Source organism: Bombus pyrosoma, linkage group LG18, assembly GCF_014825855.1.
Source record: "Bombus pyrosoma isolate SC7728 linkage group LG18, ASM1482585v1, whole genome shotgun sequence".
Classification (NCBI taxonomy): domain Eukaryota; kingdom Metazoa; phylum Arthropoda; class Insecta; order Hymenoptera; family Apidae; genus Bombus; species Bombus pyrosoma.
This window is the reverse complement of record NC_057787.1, coordinates 1,390,643-1,408,838: the sequence shown is the minus strand read 5'-3', so window position 1 is coordinate 1,408,838 and position 18,196 is coordinate 1,390,643. Positions and strand designations below refer to the sequence as shown.

The 18,196-nt window shown below is 40.3% G+C and overlaps 1 protein-coding gene and 1 long non-coding RNA gene across 3 annotated transcripts in view; both read right to left on the bottom strand.

Annotated features, from left to right (window-relative positions):
- The window catches only part of LOC122577275, a 146,389-nt gene that overhangs the window by 51,416 nt on the left and 76,777 nt on the right, over positions 1-18,196 (bottom strand). The window lies entirely within an intron of this gene.
- Positions 9,246-18,196, bottom strand: part of LOC122577276 — a 33,347-nt gene continuing 24,396 nt past the window's right edge. Inside the window, exon 3 of the long non-coding RNA XR_006320192.1 lies at positions 9,246-9,275. This is a non-coding gene — a long non-coding RNA (uncharacterized LOC122577276). The remainder of the gene's footprint in view (positions 9,276-18,196) is intronic.

Sequence of the window (18,196 nt, the reverse complement as noted above, 5' to 3'; positions counted from 1 at the left end):
AATCGTTAGCAAAATGCTATTGTCACGCATCCTAAGAATCGGGTTAGAAGCTCACCGTATTATTCTATTTGTAGGTATCCATTGTGCCAAGTTGGTTTCTTCTTCACGTTTCCCTCTAGTGGCAAAGCAAAGGCAATCATTGATATTTACCTTGAGAAATCTTAGAATCGATAGACCTTCAGATTGACAGTTCCACCATGCTAAAGAATAAATGGAGATTCGAGCAAAAGCGACAATAGCAAAGGTGTATAGAATATTTCGTTACTATTCCAGCTTCTATATATTGTAGCGGCATATGCTTCTTAGGACGTTTCGATTCGAGGACATCTCACGCAGTTGTTTTGCCACACAGGATTAACACTGTACGACGCACGTAATGTAATAAACAAACTCCGGACAAAGCAATTTCGCTGCTACGTGCAACCTACAACCGGCGACAAGTTCAAACCTTTCAGTACCCCCCTCGACCTGTGTAAATAGACGACCATGTCCTTGTGACATCAACCACATCTTAATCTACACCAGAGATGAGACATCGACCCCCGAGCTTCGGACTCTTTTGCACATCGTCCGCGAACCAAAACTTATATCAGCCGAGACTTGAGCTAGCTCGGGCAGTTCTTGTTCAGTCTTTCTGCGATTCAGTATCGTTTTACCTCTGTAAAATCATTGTAATCATTGTACTTACTGAGATACGTATAATTTTATTTACTGGACTAAGTTAGCTGCGTAATAGCGATATTTGTATGTGAATATCAGTGTGTGGAATTATGTGTGTGCGCGGCGTCTCGAAAACAAAGAAATGTAAACAGTACAGTCGGTATGGAAGAAAGTGCCGAGACGCGTGCAAGTTTGTATCGATGAATATCTTTGAAATCGTTCATCAAATAAATATATAATTATTCTAATATTAATTCCAAGAGTAAATTTAGTGTTTCTATAAGATTATTTCGGCTATTAAGGTCCACAATTCTCAACAGTACTTATAATGAAATTCTATAAAAGAAAGTTAGTAATTGAGTTACGGCTTAACCTTCTTCTCTTTTATAATCGAAGTCTCAAGTTTACGTGGCATCCACCAGACACAATCAGTCGCGCGAATCAATATCAGTATCGAGTCGGTCAGTCAGCGGAGCGAATAAATGTAATAAATCAGTCTAGCGAATCTCTATAACAATTAGTATCAGCACTGCAGTATCGCGCAATCTCATAACGAATATCATAAGCGAGCAACGCTTGCGATTAACTTTGTATTCTTCAGTTTAAAATATCTGTAAATGTTGAGGTTATTGGATGTATGAAGAGAGGAACGCGTGGATAAATTGTAAAGCATATATTTATAAATATATTTTAATACAGATGTGTAAGTACAAGTAGGAATATAATTTTAGCTGGTCCCGATCCGCACGCTAATGTCACACGCTCAAGAAGGCCACCCACTCAGAAACAGTAATCAGGTAGACGAAACATCCTGCATGCCGCAGCTATCGAAATAATAACCAAACAGTAACGGAATATCTGATATACATCCGACGATAATATTAAGAAATGTTAAGTTGGTATGATCGCTAGTTCCTACAAGCTAAGTTGGTACTACTTCTAACGACGCTCTTTTGTCTTAAGAGTCGACCACGTGTTAATTATCTAAGTGTATCCGGTGTGTTCAAACGTTTTGTACGAGGTGGCGAAATATAGAAAGTAAAATAGAATCTGTGTGAATCTATTAAATATCAACCCCAAAACTATATTTAATAACAGACAACCCCTCCGAAGGGATTAAAACCTCAATATAAAAACCCTCCTAATTAGCGCTCAAGACCTCATTCTGTTGTAACACTTTGAACCATCACTCTGTTGGATTTATATAATAAAAATTCCATCATCTTATACGAAGTTCAATTTCTTCACCTTGTTCGTGAAACTTTCGAACTGCGACACGAGGAGATCTATCGGTTTCATGATTTCTTGTGTCTCCGACGTGACAATAGCAGTGTTACCCTATAACCGAAAACCTCGAAGCCATCATCGCCTGTCTACTGTCTATGGTCTGCCTTTGTCGCAGTCTATTGTTTATGCGCTGTCGATGGCTTCAGTGCTTGAGAAAATGAAAAAGACCAGATGTAGAGTTTTCCTTGAACGGTAAATATAGTTAATTAAATCAACTCGTCTCCTTATTACTTTAACCAACAACACGTCATACCGTCCACCACAATACAATGGATACATCGTGGCAAGCAACGCATACCAGAATATCGACTACATAAATGGCCGATGCAAATCGAGGCAAAGGTTGCCAGGATATCACCGATTACTCAGCCCCGATCGCTCATTCCAGAACACGGAGCGCATTCCGCGTGGATACACAAACGATAGGCGTAACAAACGACGTCCTTACGGAACAACCTTTCACCGTTCAACGAGACCAATGGAGATACTCGGTGGCACAGCCCTCCCGCTTACATAGCCGGCAGATCAAAGCGCGGTGCATTGCGTCTCTGGAAAGCGAGGAAGCGGCTCTCATCATACAATATTACGTTCTCCAGCGTTGAAATAATAATACATATATCGAACCTTTCACCGGGCAAGTGGAGCGATCGAGCTGACCGATTAAACGCGGCCGTTCGATGCATTTAAAAAGCAGCGCAATTAATGTTGGCCTGCAGGCTGTTAACGGCATATGCATTTACGTACGTACAAACCGTGTAACATCTTTTTCTTATCTTTTTTCTTTACCTTTATCCTCCTTTTTTAACTTTTTTTTCCGCCATCTTGTTTCGCAGTTCACGCAACATGGCTCTCGATGCATCGCAATTCTGCCGGTGAAATTCGACGAAATGAGAATGATACTTTGATGAAGGGGTGGCGGCGGTGCAGGATGTCAGGTGGCGGCGCGTTGCCGGTTCTAATTAAAAAGCCGTGTTGGCATCAGCCAGCGGCCGGGACATAACCTCTTTTTCCCCGCGTATATTTTTTTCCCCCATTTTTGAAATGGCCGCGCCACGCTTACGTAATACCAACAAGCTTGCCGCATCTCCCACCGCCCCCGTCCCCCGTGCCGACCCTTTGCCCTTGGTCCGCGGGCAAACGAGCTCTCGCGGTGTTAACGTGCACATGTTCGGTGCTTTCACAATAATTCTCTACCCCCGTAGCTCTCGCAATTCGGACACAATAAAAACTGCAGCGAGACAGTTTGGCGGGCAAGTGTGATGAAAGGGCTTTCGCGAAAATTTTTTTCCCCAACGCACTACGACCACTCTGCCTATTTTTCTTCTTTTTCCCTGCCTTTTTTAGTGACTGTTTTTCTCGATATGTACTTTGTTTTTTTTCCCTGTGGCTTTTCGTTTTTTGTTTTAATCGCTTCGAAGTACTTGAAAGCAGACGTGCTTGACACGCGCAGATACGCGGCCCGGATGATGGACGACGCTGGAACCGTGTCGATGACGAGCTGACGGACGTTTCTCAGCTGTCCTGGCTGCTGCTGGTTAAAATCGCCATTTTTCTAATCGTCTTCTGCAGATTTGATAGATATGGATTGGTAAAATATGGAAGCAATGAAATTACTATTTTGAAATATTGTTTATTAAAAAAATTACATTACGTTTCTTATTCCGATATTACGTGATTTATTATATTATTAACAAGCATTATTTTACAATTACATGTATAACATTCTATTAGGTTGTCCGGAAAGTTTCTTTAGTTTTATAAGGAAACAATAGACGCACGTTTTTTGGTTTCATTGAGATATGTATAATTTTATTTGCTGGACTAGGTTAGCTGCGTAATAGCGATACTTGCTGTGAATATCAGTGTGTAGAAGTATGTGTGTGCGCGGCGTGTCAAAAACAAAGAAATGTGAACTGTTCAGTCGGATATGGAAGAAAGTGCTGAGACGCGTGCAAATGTGTATCGATGAATATCTTTGCAATCGCTTATCAAATAAATATATAACTCTTCTAATATGAATTCTAAGTGTAAATTTAGTGTCCCTATACCATTATTTCGGCTATTAAGATCCACAATTCTCAACAGGTTTATATTATTTTGTCGAATTACGTACGATGGATTTTGTTCTGTTGAGACAAACGCCGCGACATTTCACAGATTTGGTTTCACGTTCGTACGAAGGTGCATTGTTGGAAAAACCACGTTTGCGAGAGGAAGACACTTTCCGGATAACCTAATATCTGTACATATTTTAACCTATTCTCAATCCCATAGATACATAAAAAATATGTTAGGAACTAGTAAAAAAAGCGAACATATCCCAAGATGGACGACAAGATCGCACGCCATATCCCCGAGCGACGAATGACACATCCCCTGAAAGGCATGCTCTTCCAATCCGTTGTAGCGACCCCTTAAACCGAACTGAATTGAACGGAACACCACCCCTACCGGAGCTACAACAGCCCGAGCGCAGAGACCTACTCGTATTATCCACAGTGACAGGATGGCGGAGTTATTAATGGCCGCGACAGTGACAAATGACGAACTGTCGGCGCAAGCAAGACTGATATGGCGGGCTTCATTCCTCTCTTCTCTCCTTCGGCCTGTCTCCTTTCTCCCTCTCTCCAACAGCCTCTCCGTTATATTCCCTCGTGGTTCCCGTCTCCGTTCATCCCCTCGTCCTCGGCTCGACCTTCTCTCCCGTGTTTCTCTACCACCCTGACCAAGCCTCTCTCGTCCAAGCTTCGTGTCCAAACATGGGACAAACACGATACACCCAAGCCGTTTCTTCGAGTGATATCAATGATCGAGGAATCTTCCACGGGGACTCTCCCCTCGCGATCATTGATATTAGGAGTTAGTGAAGCGTAGGGCTTGCGCGGGATTATAGGAATTCGAGGAACCGTTTGCTGGCGTCTGAAAGGTTCCCTCTGTCGTTTGTTCCATCAACGAGGAATTTTTTCTGATTCAAACGACGTTCGAGGGACCTTCGACCCTACCGATTCGTTCTATTGGTCTGTTGGATCGTTAACGCGTTTGGATACGAAAATTGCGTACGTCTTCGTCCGTGTTCCGTGTTCAGCTACCGGGCCGTTAAAAATGTCATGACATTCTTTCACGTACGTAGCCGCGTACGCGACGCCAAGTGGAATGCTGGTGCTGCGATAAACCGACAGAGGCGCATGGTGGACAGTCATTTTTCTGGTTTACCTCTGGAAACATGTGCCGTGCTCGTTTATAATCCGAAACTAGAGTGGCGATCAAAGCCGATTCCAAAAAGTGGCTGGAAGAACAGGGGGAAGGAGCGTCCAACCGGCTACGAAATAAAACCGCGTTGTGTACAAAATCAAAATAAACATATTTACGAATTATCCATGGCAATAACTCATGCGCGGTTTGAATAGACGGCAGGGGGTCTCTTCTTTCTCGAACCCGTCTTCTCCCAACGTCTCAGCCCCTCCGACCGCTTAGCCTTCCAAACTCCTTCAGCCACCTCTTCCTATCATTCGGTCGCTGCTTTGTATTCCACGTTGCTTGCTCGCTGCTCCCCTTTCCACCACCCTCCTAGTCGTCTCAAGCTTCACGATTCTCTCAGCCCCTTCTGTCGATCTTATACTCCTACTACCTTCCCCCCTTTGCGACCCCCTTTACCCTCTGGTGGATTCTTCTCACCGAAAACCCTCTTCTCTTATCCTCCTGCACTTTCTTCTTCTTCTTCTTCACCTTTCTCGTCGTTGTCGTCGTCGTCCTCGACTTCTTCCCGAGGCTTCATTCTAAGGCAACTTGATCCACCCCTTTCCACCCCCCGGCCGAGCCATACCAACTTCTTTGATCCCCGCCGACCGCTCAACTTCGAAGGATCACCGGCAAGATTTTCGAAAGAATTCATAACTTTGCCCGGCGACTTAGCCGAGAAGAGATTCGCTGGCTCCGGGGACGGCCACGGGTTATGTCGCTCCGGGGGGCTTGGACGACCCGCATGGGACCTGGAATAACGTTCCGCGATTTCCGGAATGCGGAATTCGTCCGCTGAAACCGGCATCGTCCGAGGCAATGTACGAAGGAGCAAAAGTCAGGGCGATGCCTCGCGATAGTATTGCTGGGAGAAATTGCCATTTCCTGTTCAGGACTTACACCGAGATCCTGCTTTCAAGATAGTGGAATTTATTAATTGGAATTTTTATATACACTTTATCCTCTGAAATACTCCATTTCTCTTAGTAACACTAATCTGTGCTTTTTGCAATCAAACAAATTTATAAAAATCCATCTTTAATTCTCAACACCATTCTCAGTAGCAGAAGTTGTGAATTTGTTTGAATTAAAAGGCCACAAACTGATACCATTGTGTTGGCAACTAAGTGATTGCGGATTTTGTCATTACCAGCCAATGACAAAATCCGCAATCACTTAGTTGCCAAGCCAATATTAACAGCAGAATAAAGAATAAAAAATGAACTATTCGATTGAAAGGACATAATCCCAGATCTTGATAACTTTTGCATAACTAAACTAATATTATTTGTTGAAGTGGTCGCCACTTGGTCTTTTTAGTTTTCTCAAGCACTGAAGCCATCGACAGCGTATAGACAAAAGACTGGGACGAAGGCAGACCATAGACAGTAGACAGGCAACGATGGTTTCAGGCTTTTCATTTATAGGGTGACACTGCTAGCGTACGGATCTGCACCAGCTCAAATTATATTGCTACTTACACTTCTGTATTAAAATATATTTTCTACTTTACAATTTATCCAATTTTCTCTGTTTATAATAACATAACCTAACCTAATAACCTCAACATTATTGAAACTATATGATGTACGAGATACCTCGCCTGAAAAATGCTCTCCATAATAAAGCAAATATCAAATTCTAGTTAACCCTTTGCACTCGAGGACTTTTTTGGTGGGGCGTAGCAGCTACTCCGGATGGTTTAGCGTATACGTGATGCGTGTCTTACAGCTAGCGTAAAGTGATTTTATATAAAAATTAACTTACAAAAACAAAATTATATTCTAATAATTTATCTATATTTACATGTTTGGAAATATGATTTTGTAATATTAATTTCTGTATTTTTTTAATGATAATTTATAAAGCATTCAGCAAGATGCATTCTTCGATATAATTGATCCCATTTTTCAACAGTTCAAATCAAGTTTATCTTCATTTCAGCTAATTTCACTTGCGAAAACCATTTTTTGAGGGTTTCTAACCTATAAATTCTTTTGCCATGGTCGTCGAATCTAAACTAACCTTGCAGACGTTGTCAGAACCATAGTTTTGGAGGCATATGGGATTAAATATTTTATCTCCATTTTAAAGTCCAACACTTTACGCTTCCTAATAAAGAATATAAAGAACTAAGGAACCAATTTACCTACCAATACTGCACTCTCATCAATCGCAGATGTCGAAATCTAACATGAACAGGGACTGTCGCTTCTCGCTCGCCACTGGAGTTGCAGCATGGAACGCCGTGGTGAATGACAGTCACCTTTCGAGTGCAAAGGGTTAATTTCATATCAATTAGTTAATTAGCGAATTAGTTAGTTAATTTCATAAATAAGACAAGTTAATCTCACATACTACGAACCGTCTGATCACAAAATTGCAAAAACTGTTCGTTCGACAAAATCGTACAAACCTGTACACGTAATATTAATTACAAAATTATTTCACGAGATTGGATTTCTTGGAACCAGCGGTTAAGAAACCAAGGAATGCTGTAACTTCGTATTCCACCGAAGAAACGATCGGTTAAGTTTCTAATCGATACGAGCGACGAATCCGGAAAAAGAATTTCATCCTGGAGATATATTTGATTGACAGGTGGAGGGATGGCGGAGCAAGGGAAGGGGAAATTGGAGAAACGAGAGGGGAGTGGGATAAGAGAGACAGAGGAGCCAGCAGCAGCACGCAAGTCTGATCTGCTCATGAGCGTGGAAATCCCTCGTGGCAGCCTTGGGGTTCCGAAACATCAGCGTGATTGCGTTTCTCCAGTGGAGGTATTCCATTACCAGGGCGAGCGGGTACCCTCATTCCAGTTCCACCCCCTGGAAACGTTGGATGTCGTGCCTCGCTATCCCCGTTACTCTGGTGCACGCTCGCCAGCATCGTGCATCGACGTGCAAACCGATATCGCCGATAGATCGTCCGGACATCGTTGCAAATGCGCCTACAGCAGTTGATGAACTTGCGCTGCAGGGTGCCCGTAAATTCGACGCGAGGATTTCGTTTCAATTATCGATCCACAGCGTATAATTAACGCGTTAGAATATTGTTTTTGATGTTATCTATTTTCATATCTCTTACGAATATTAATAGGTTTCTTTCTAGGAAAAATTTAAGGGTCCTTGTTTGCTGAATAGTATTAATAGATAGGTTAGGTTCGTGTCCTCGTAGATGTTCAAGTTGCGTTTCAATTATCGATGCGTATAATTAGCGCGTTAGAATATTGTTTTTCATATTTTTTACTTTAGGTTTACTTTAGGTTTCTTTTTAGGGAAAATTTCGAGATCCTTGTTTGCTGAATAATATTAATAGATAGGTTAGGTTCGTGTCCTCGTAGATGTTCAAGTTGCGTTTCAATTATCGATGCGTATAATTAGCGCGTTAGAATATTGTTTTTTATATTTTTTACGAATAATAATAGGCTTCTTTTTAGGAAAAATTCAAAGATCCTCGTTTACTATAGATAGATGAGATTCGTGTCCTTGCAGATGTTCAAGTTTCGCTTCAATTATCGATGCGTATAATTAGCGCGTTAGAAAATTGTTTTTCATATTTTTTAATTTAATAATAATAGGTTTCTTTTTAGGAAAAATTTAAGGGTCCTTGTTTGCTGAATAATATTAATAGATAGGTTAGGTTCGTGTCCTCGTAGATGTTCAAGTTGTAACACGGTTACGAAGGGTAATAGGAGAAATGAGTCGCAGGGAATTTGGGACTCGCAGATAATGACCTGTGAAATACTCTGGCTACGACCTTCTTTTCAAATTAATCTTCTTTACGCTCTGAATATTTCTTCTGCGAATGGACGTGTTTATTGGTACGTCTGAAATGATCGATACAAGAAAAGAATTCGTTCCTAATCATTCGTAACTCTTCTATCGTTTTATAAATATTCTTAAACAATTTCCTATTAACGTTTACTCAAAACACTATAGGAATTCATGACGAATTATGCGATAGGAATGGGACGGAGCGTTGAATCGAATCGAGTGAACTAACATCGCGCATACAGCAGGCCAGTCGTACCAAGTTTAATCAGAAATTGACACAGGGATGCCTGTCCTGTTTTCATTAACATTCCACAAATCCTGCAACAAATTAAATTACTTCGCCATCGCTGAGGCTAATGAATGTCGGGCTAGGGTGGCAGCGGAAGAGGAACGGAGAATTCTGAGCGACAGAGAATAGTAGGGAGCGCAGCTGATAATCGATAGCTCTCGAAAGTTTAGTTCATTCGTTCGTACGACTCGGTTCTCTAGCAGACATCCTCGCCGCGATTAAATTGCGCCATGGAAATGGAGATCTCGCGTGCGAAACCTCTGTCCTTTGCCTCTTACCAACGCTCCAGATACCGATTGGTGGGGGGAAAAAAAGTTCATTCGAAAAATTAATCGAATTTCCTTAAGTTCGCCTATGTTCTTCTTATCAATATCAAATTCAATAAAAATCATAGTATTAAAAAGAATCTATAATCAAAGAATGTATTTTTTAATTAATTATCATGAAATTTGTATTATATTTGTTGTAGTTATAATTACGAAAATTACAAGACAGAAACATCATAAGTTAGATATTATGTTTCACAGAGAAACGATTATAAAACTCAATATTATCAATTTAGGAAAAATTCAAGGATCCTTGTTTGCTGAATAACATTAATAGATAGGTTAGGTTCGTGGCCTTGTAGAATTCAATTAATTTTATATCAACAATATCTTTCACTTTACATCTTTTGCTCCATATTTTTCTGCTTATATTACCCTGGACCATTTGAACACTTTGAAAATCGTTATAAATACAATATTTGCTTCATCACAAAACGTAAGATTCATCAGCTGCTTCTAAAAGACTCATCTTTCGATTTAGGTTAGCACAATTAGTTAAAATGCTTCCAGCTGCCAACTAACATCGAAATGATCATATTTTTCCCATGAGTGGTTTAATTACAATTAGCAAAATTCAGAGAAGAACCACAATTTCCCATAGAATTTTATCAATCCACCATTTTATGGCAATTACAGTTACAGTGCAAAAGAGGACGCTATGAATCCGACGAATTTTATCCAAACAAAATAAAAGACAAAATCTCGTCGTACGCTATCGAATCGACAATTCTCCGCCAAAGAAACAAGAACAAAGCAAAAAAGAAAAGACCATCAATCACCGATCACTGGACATTGCATTAACTCGCGCTGAACCGTACTATCAGCGGCGGTGGTTTCGGATCGCAACGTCAATGGCAACGTTCCCCTGGTCCTTTCGAGCGTTTCAGTTGGCAACCGTGCTCATACGTGTGCTAGTGGTTAAGTGTAGATGGTAGGTAAGCCACGCCGGCGTCCAGATTCCACGACAGCGAGCGGAATAGAAGCGCAGCGACGACGCAGCCGGGGGTTGAAGCGGGTAATGGGGTTTGCTGGGAGTGACGCGAGGCTAACCGAGCGGAATCACGAGCTCCCAGGAATCGAATCCATGCGTCACCCAGGCCTGCCAACACCATTTGCAGCTACCAACTTCCACGGGCCTTAAGTTCTGCCAGCAGACATCGAGCGGAAACGTTGCCCGGTTTCGATTAAAGATCGCTAACTTCTCTCTGCCCCCCCCCCTCCTCACTCTTCCTCTTTCTTCGTCTTAGACTCCGGAGAAATTGTTTGTGCGTGTACCGATTGTTGATTTTATGATTTAACCGAGCAAACGGTGGACGGGCCGTGACACGAGCCTCGTTCTATGTTTGGAATTTTAGTCAATGGACCAACGATTCTGCTGTTGATCGTTTCAAATTGAAATCCATTAAGAGCAACGATACGGCAGTTGTTTGGGCGGCGACAAATGGCGCGCGGATATAGCCGCTGTTTGTAACGCCGACGCTAATGAGACGCTATATTTCTAATCGCCCTTTCCAGTCAGATTCCTAGCTTTTTCAAATTCGATCATAGAATTGAGGGATAAATTTCTCCCAAGCAACGCTAACTTCTCGTCATACGATACCTGTTGAGTATAGATACGAAGACCAAAAATAAAGATCGACGAGGTGTTGCGGAAATCGGCTATCAAGGCCTCCTCGAGGACGAATTCAGGACAAAATCAACGGGGGATCAATCAAGCAGAGGAGCAGGTTCTCAGCAGGTCTCAGATTAATGGCTCTGGTTGGTTGTGAAACGGCGATCGGAACGATTTGGCGGGGCGTGGAGGGGTGTCGGCAGGCGGATTCCACGGCGAAGGATGATGGCAGGAACAATTCCCGAGCCAACTCCCCGAGCAACCTAAGCAATGTCTCGCTCTCGTCTACGCGGCGCTGCGCCGCGTAAATGATGGCGCCCAACATTATCTATTGTGCGCCCATTCCATTTAATATTGTATTCCATAACGCAAACAAAGGTAAAATGCGAATTAATGTACTCGATTTATCACGCTTTTGTTGCGCGCTGGGACGCGAGCGAGCGAGCCGGGACCAGGTTGCTTGGTCTTTCTCTACCCTGGTCCTCTCTCTATTCCGCTCCACACCCCTTTTACCCCACCCCTTTCCACTGCTGAATGCGCCACTTCGCGAGCTTCGACACCGGCGAGAGAAACCACCCCTGGAATATTCTTTCCTCTCGCATGCTCTCAACGTATTTTTCTTTCGAAATCTTTGCTGCCCCCCGTCCCTTCTTCTTCTTCTTCTTCTTCTCTTTCAACGTTTCTTTTCCTCCCGTCGTTCGTTCGTTTCGCTTGAAAAGGTCTTTCAACGTCGTTGTTACCGTGGAAGAACGATGCTCGGTGTTTCGTTGCGAGGACGTTAGCGCGAGGATCGTTTGGTCGCTGAGCGAACATTAAAGGTATTTACAGCGTGAATTGTTGTTCTTCAGCGCTATGAGATCCACTTCTGTACGCGGAAGAAGGTCTTTAGCGGGACTATAGAGGTAATATGGATTTGGGGAGCAGAAAATTGTTAAACGTTGCTTATTAGACGTTTCCCTTTAAAATTATACGTCTGTTCTGTTGCGAGAGTTGAAGAAAAGATATTGTAGGATTATCTCTCGTCTTTTATTTGTACTCTTTATCGAAGATCAATGTTCAGAGGCTGTCAGCTACTAATGAAGATCGTATCACCGAGGCGATCTAAAGGGCAACATAATAATTCAAATGGAACGCCTGGACCATTTACAAATGGCCGACGAGGGATCGCACGCGAAAGAAAGATATCGAGGGTCACGATTCAAAGACGTAGGGAATTAATCGGTACAAGAAGAAACGCGGATCATGAAAGATTTCTCAGACGTGCTATCTTTCGCCATTCTTCGGAATTCCATGATTTTTATAAAAACACTGTACGTCGTAGAAGGGACGAACAGTGTGATGAGATCCTCAACGATCATTTTTCTTTGTTGTCAGTGAATTCCGTGAGGAAAGGGGACTCGTGAACCAACATATGACGTTTTTCCGTGTGTCGTTTTATTTCATTCCTCTCCCTTATGTTGTAGGAACATTTGCTTAGAAAAGAACAATTATGGTTTTGCGTTTATAGGTTAACTGTAGAAGTACCGATATTCGTTCGGTATACACAGGTTGTTGATGTTGCAGCGGAAAGCGATACAATGTCGAGCACAAGAAAGCGCGTTAGGTGTTCGGTAGTTATGGCATAGTGTAACTTAATAGTCTACTTATCTTAGCTAACGTTGACAAATATTTTCAATTTGTACGTAATATGAGAAAAATCTGAATTTATGTTAAACCAGTTCTTGGAACGTTACAGTTCTTGTCGTTTGTTAAAATGTGAACAATATTTAAATATAAAAATTAGAGAATTGTAAAGGGGTTAAAGTTTGAACACTTGTTCGAGGTTTCCATTTAATTGCGTTGTTGAATCCTTTTCAAATTTTACTGACATAACCTCAAAACTTCCATCTTCCTATTGACATCTGCTTGTCTAAGCAAATTACTTTAATGTACATTATTTCGCCCATTCGAGTTTGCATATGTAAGCGTTCGAATACTTTCGTCAGCCACTGTATTTATTTTTCCTTTCTTAAAAATCCCTAGCTCTCAGCGCACTTTTAACACTAGAACTACCAATAGTTAACACGAAGCTATTTCTACCAAAACCAGTGAAAATGACTGGTCTTTAAAAAATGATAGAATATTTTTATATTTATTGATTTCTTACTTTCTTACAGAAGCAATTCCATGTTATGTGGTACATTTTTGCTATTATTAATTCATCTGCGACCATCGTCCCTAAACGAGGATCGACACGTTTATAAAATTGTAAAACCAGTCAATTTGGCTAGTGTTAATAAATATTCCCTAGATGTTTATACAATTAAGGGAGGTTAGAATGTGCAAGTATATAATATACAAAATATTCAATATTAATAACTCGTTTGAATAGTTAAGGCGAAATCACTATAGTACACTAAAACACAAAATAGGAATTTTATAATAAAATAGTAAAACCAGTCAATTTGACTGGAGTGTTAGTTGTGATGTTAATAAATATTCCCTAGATGTTTATACAATTATGGGAGGTTAGAATGTACAAAAAATTCAATGCTAACAACTCGTTTGAATAATTAAGGCTGAACGAAATCACTATACTACACTAGAACATAAAGTAGGAATTTTATAATAAAATTGGAAATCCAATCAATTTGACTGGTGTGGTAGTTCTAATGTTAATAAATATTCCCTAAATGTTTATACAATTATGAGAGGTTAGAATGTGCAAGCATATAATATACAAAATATTTAATGTTAAGAACTCGTTTGAATAATTAAGGCTGGACGAAATTATACTACACCAGAAAACAAAGTAGAAATTTTATAATAAAATTGGAAATCCAATCAATTTGACTGATGTGCTAGTACTAGTGTTAATAGATATTCCCTAGATGTTTATACAATTATGAGAGGTTAGAATGTGCAAGTATATAATATACAAAATATTTAATGTTAAGAACTCGTTTGAATAATTAAGGCTGGACGAAATTATACTACACTATAACATGAAGTAGGAATTTTATAATAAAATTGTAAAACCAGTCAATTTCACTGGAGTGTTAGTTCTAATGTTAATGAATATTCCCTAGATGTTTATACAATTATGGGAGATTAAAATGTACAAAAAATTCAATGTTAACAACTCGTTTGAATAGTTAAGGATGGACGAAATCACTATACTACAACAGAACACAAAGTAGGAATTTTATAATAAAATTGTAAAACCAATCAATTTGGCTGGTGTGTTAATTCTAGTGTTAATAAATATTCCCTAGATGTTTATACAATATTGGGAGGTTAGAATGTGCAAGTATAAAATGTACAAAATATTCAATGTTAGCAACTCGTTTGAATAATTAAGGATGGACGAAATCACTATGCTTGTTATAAAAATCTGAATTTGCATAGACACTCGCAGCTTTTAATGGTCAATTTGAAATTAACTCGCGAAGAATAACCTGATGAGGTCGAATAAACTTCGAAATTCCAAGATTTCTGAAAATCCAGTGGTAAATATCTTACTTAAAATATCGATGTTTTGTCTTATTTTGCAGGATAATTAGGCGATAGAAAAAGGGGGAAAAGCATGGCAACATTAGCCGGTGCGCAACTTGCCTTCCACTGAACTTGCCAACGAATCTCGAAGTTCGTCACATTCATCATTGTTCTTGCCAGCCGACCTTCTTTCTACGGTTCTTCTCTTCGATTTCTTTTCATACGCGACGCGCCACCTCGTAAATTCGAAAACGCGGGAAACACGTTCCAACGAAGATTCTACTGTGACACAGTTAACCGCGTGTTTGTGCAAAAACCAGGTCGACGAGATCTGGAAATTCTGCTTTAACTTCGACCACGAACAGTGGTCCCAGATCGCTTCATCCCTCGCGCAGAAAAACAAAACGTTCTACCAGCTTTATAGGTTTTCCTTGTCTGTGGTTGAAGACGACACCAGAAACAAAAGAAATGAAATATCTCTTGCTAAAAGAAACCCAGGAAGATCTGTTACGTTCCTTCGAACACAAATATGTTTATCGTCTTAATCCTCGTATGACGAGGGCTGGGTCAATTCTGACCCGGACAAATATTTCGTTTTCATCAGTTAAATTTATTGTAATTAAACACGTTATTATTCTACAAAATTGTATTTTTCACTGCGTTATTATTAAATGTTTATTAATTTTTTATTTTTCTATGTTTATGGGAATTTTTGTAGAGATGCAAAAACACACAGAATGCAACCAATATGCAAATATATCAAATATTCAAAATACAAGGTGCAATCTTTAATAGCCAAAACGAACCTCTATTTACATAACACTGTATTTCTTCATTATGTTTATGTTTATAAAAATACAAATTTGCATCGATATCCACATTCAAGTTATCGTATAACGCGCTTTCTCGGTCAGCTCTTCGTTGAATCATTATAACAATATGATAACAATAATCCAAATATCAAGAGAAAGCTCCTCCTCCCATTATTATCGCAATATTACAGAAAACAACTGTTGCCTGAATTTCCATTGAAAAGAAGAAAAAGAGACAACAAGTTTCCACTTGAGAAATTTGCTCAAAAATGGGAAGCGTTTGGAGCCGAGGGCATTGGAAAATACAAAAATGACGGACAACGGGTAGGACGCGTGCGATTGGTCGAGGCGAGTGACTGGAAACGCGGAAAGAGTGGCCGGTGACAAACGGCGACGTGTATCGCGAACTCTGAATAAAACAAATGAGGACGGAACAAAGCTGACAGAGGCGACCGAACGATACGAACAACGCGGAATCCGAGGGTGAAAGTGGGCGAGGCCTCCGGCTAAGGGGTAGTTCGGCTAATGCGCGATGATTAAACTAACAGCTGCCACCAATCACTCTGCCACGAAAACCCTCTGATCTTCTACCCGGTTCGTCATTCCAAGCCAACGCTCAACAATTCTTCGGCGTGTTCATTTTTTCCGTTACATTCGTGTTTCTTATCTATCAGCATCCCTGACACGATTCCCTGCGTTATCGTGTCATCATCTCTCGGAGGTGAACCATGAATCGTGCATATGAATCGTAAAAATGAAAGAGAAGAAGAGCTAACCTCAACCTAACCTCAACCTAACCTCAATCTAATTTGCACCGTAGAAAATTCAGCAATAAGGGTTTTCGTTATTAATATTAGTTAAATTTAGTGTCAATTTTTTGAATCATGGTAATTATTCTACGTTCGTATCACTAAAGACTAAAGATTAAAATGATGCGGAGTCAGCGATCGTATTTCAGGGCATTGGCTTAAACAAACAGAAAATAGAATAAAATAACCATGTGGATGATTCATAATCCTAATTCCATCCGAGCCACAGAATAATCGAGCGTCAACCATAACCTATTAACAGCATCGGTCACGGGGCAAAAATTTATTTATGGAGTACATTCGTTATCGAGGCATAGAAGCCTATAGCGAGGCTCGACGCGCACTCGTGCGAAACTCGTGTGTTTTTGAACACACGCGACAAACGCAATTGTTTACTTGATAAAAACAATACATCGAAGCAGAGTCGAATCCGCGCATGGCTCTGTCACGTGTTTCAACAAACGAAAATAATCTGTCGACCAAACAAGATCGGGCAAAAATATCGCGCAACAACAGCACGCGTATTTAGTTCGATGGAAACATTTGGAGTCGCGTCTCTGGTTAGGTTAGGTCAGTGAGCTGCATTAATTTCTAACAAAACGCTAGAGATCCGCTAATTTATGTTTCGTCTTGTTTACAGTGGGAGAAAAATCAACGGAAGCCGGCGTTCGCGTTACTCATCGCGATATTGACGCTAATTACCGATTCGTCGAACGTGGAAATTTATTCGCCGGACAAATTAATTAGGGTGGACGCAGCTTTTAACGGCATCTCGGATCATTTCTCTTGCAGATGAATTACCCAGAATGCTTGGTTACCTCGGCACGCGACAGGTGAAGCGTATCAAGATGTTGGATGAGCCGCGTTATCGGTGTGAAAATAACGGCCACGAATCTAATGAGTCGCGTCTGACCACCGGTTTTTAAACGCTGCAGATTAGGAAATTCGATAAGAGCCGATTACATGTCGCGATCCATGTTAATAATTGCATGCACGAAGATAATCGTTGAGATCCAAGACGAATCATCGACGCCACGACGCGTTTCCCTTCGCAAAGTCAGATAAGCAAACTCATTCAGACTATGGTCCCGTCTGACGAATATATCGGTGAATGAATTAATGAATTCAGGTTGAACTGTTCATCTTCTGGTTTACACGCGCGAATGCTAATACTTTGAACTTATATGGTCACTTGATGACGTTTCAATTAGTTTTCTGACACAGAAATATCCTTTTTCTCCACACAGTGGATATTATTTGTCGATGTAAGTACTGTCATTTTATATATAATGGACACCTGTAGGAAACTTTTTATGGATATTACTGGCAATAATTATTTGAACGTTCAATTATTTATCGCATTAATAAGCCGCAATGTTTTTAGTGGCTTTAATCTTCAGCAGTAATTATATGTTCGAGACTGCTATTCGAGCTGTGTACTAATTCTTTTATTTCATCAAATGAATTATATATTCTACATACGTTTTCAGAATGGTCCCACGTTTTACCAATGTAATCGCAATACTCGTATCTTATTAGTATGCTAACTGTTGAGCATGACTATAGAAGAGCGAGTGGATGAATTTGTAATAGAAAGATGTATTGAAATAAATAAAGCTGTAAGTGTAAGTATAATGTATAAGTTTATGCTAATCCAGATCCTTACTCTCTTAGTGTTACAATACAATGGAAAAATAGGGAGCATGTTCATGTATTTGCAGCAAAAGGACATTACCAAAACAGTTTGGATTTTCCATGAAGCTTTGAACAATCTGTGTTTAAGTAACATTTTCTATTTGATTATAAACACAGAGTACACTTAGAATGTGTGGCTCTTTCATTTATTTTAAGACATCCTATTTATGCTTCAGAATATTAATTTAAATAATAATGTGTTGGTTTGTTATTATCCATTTT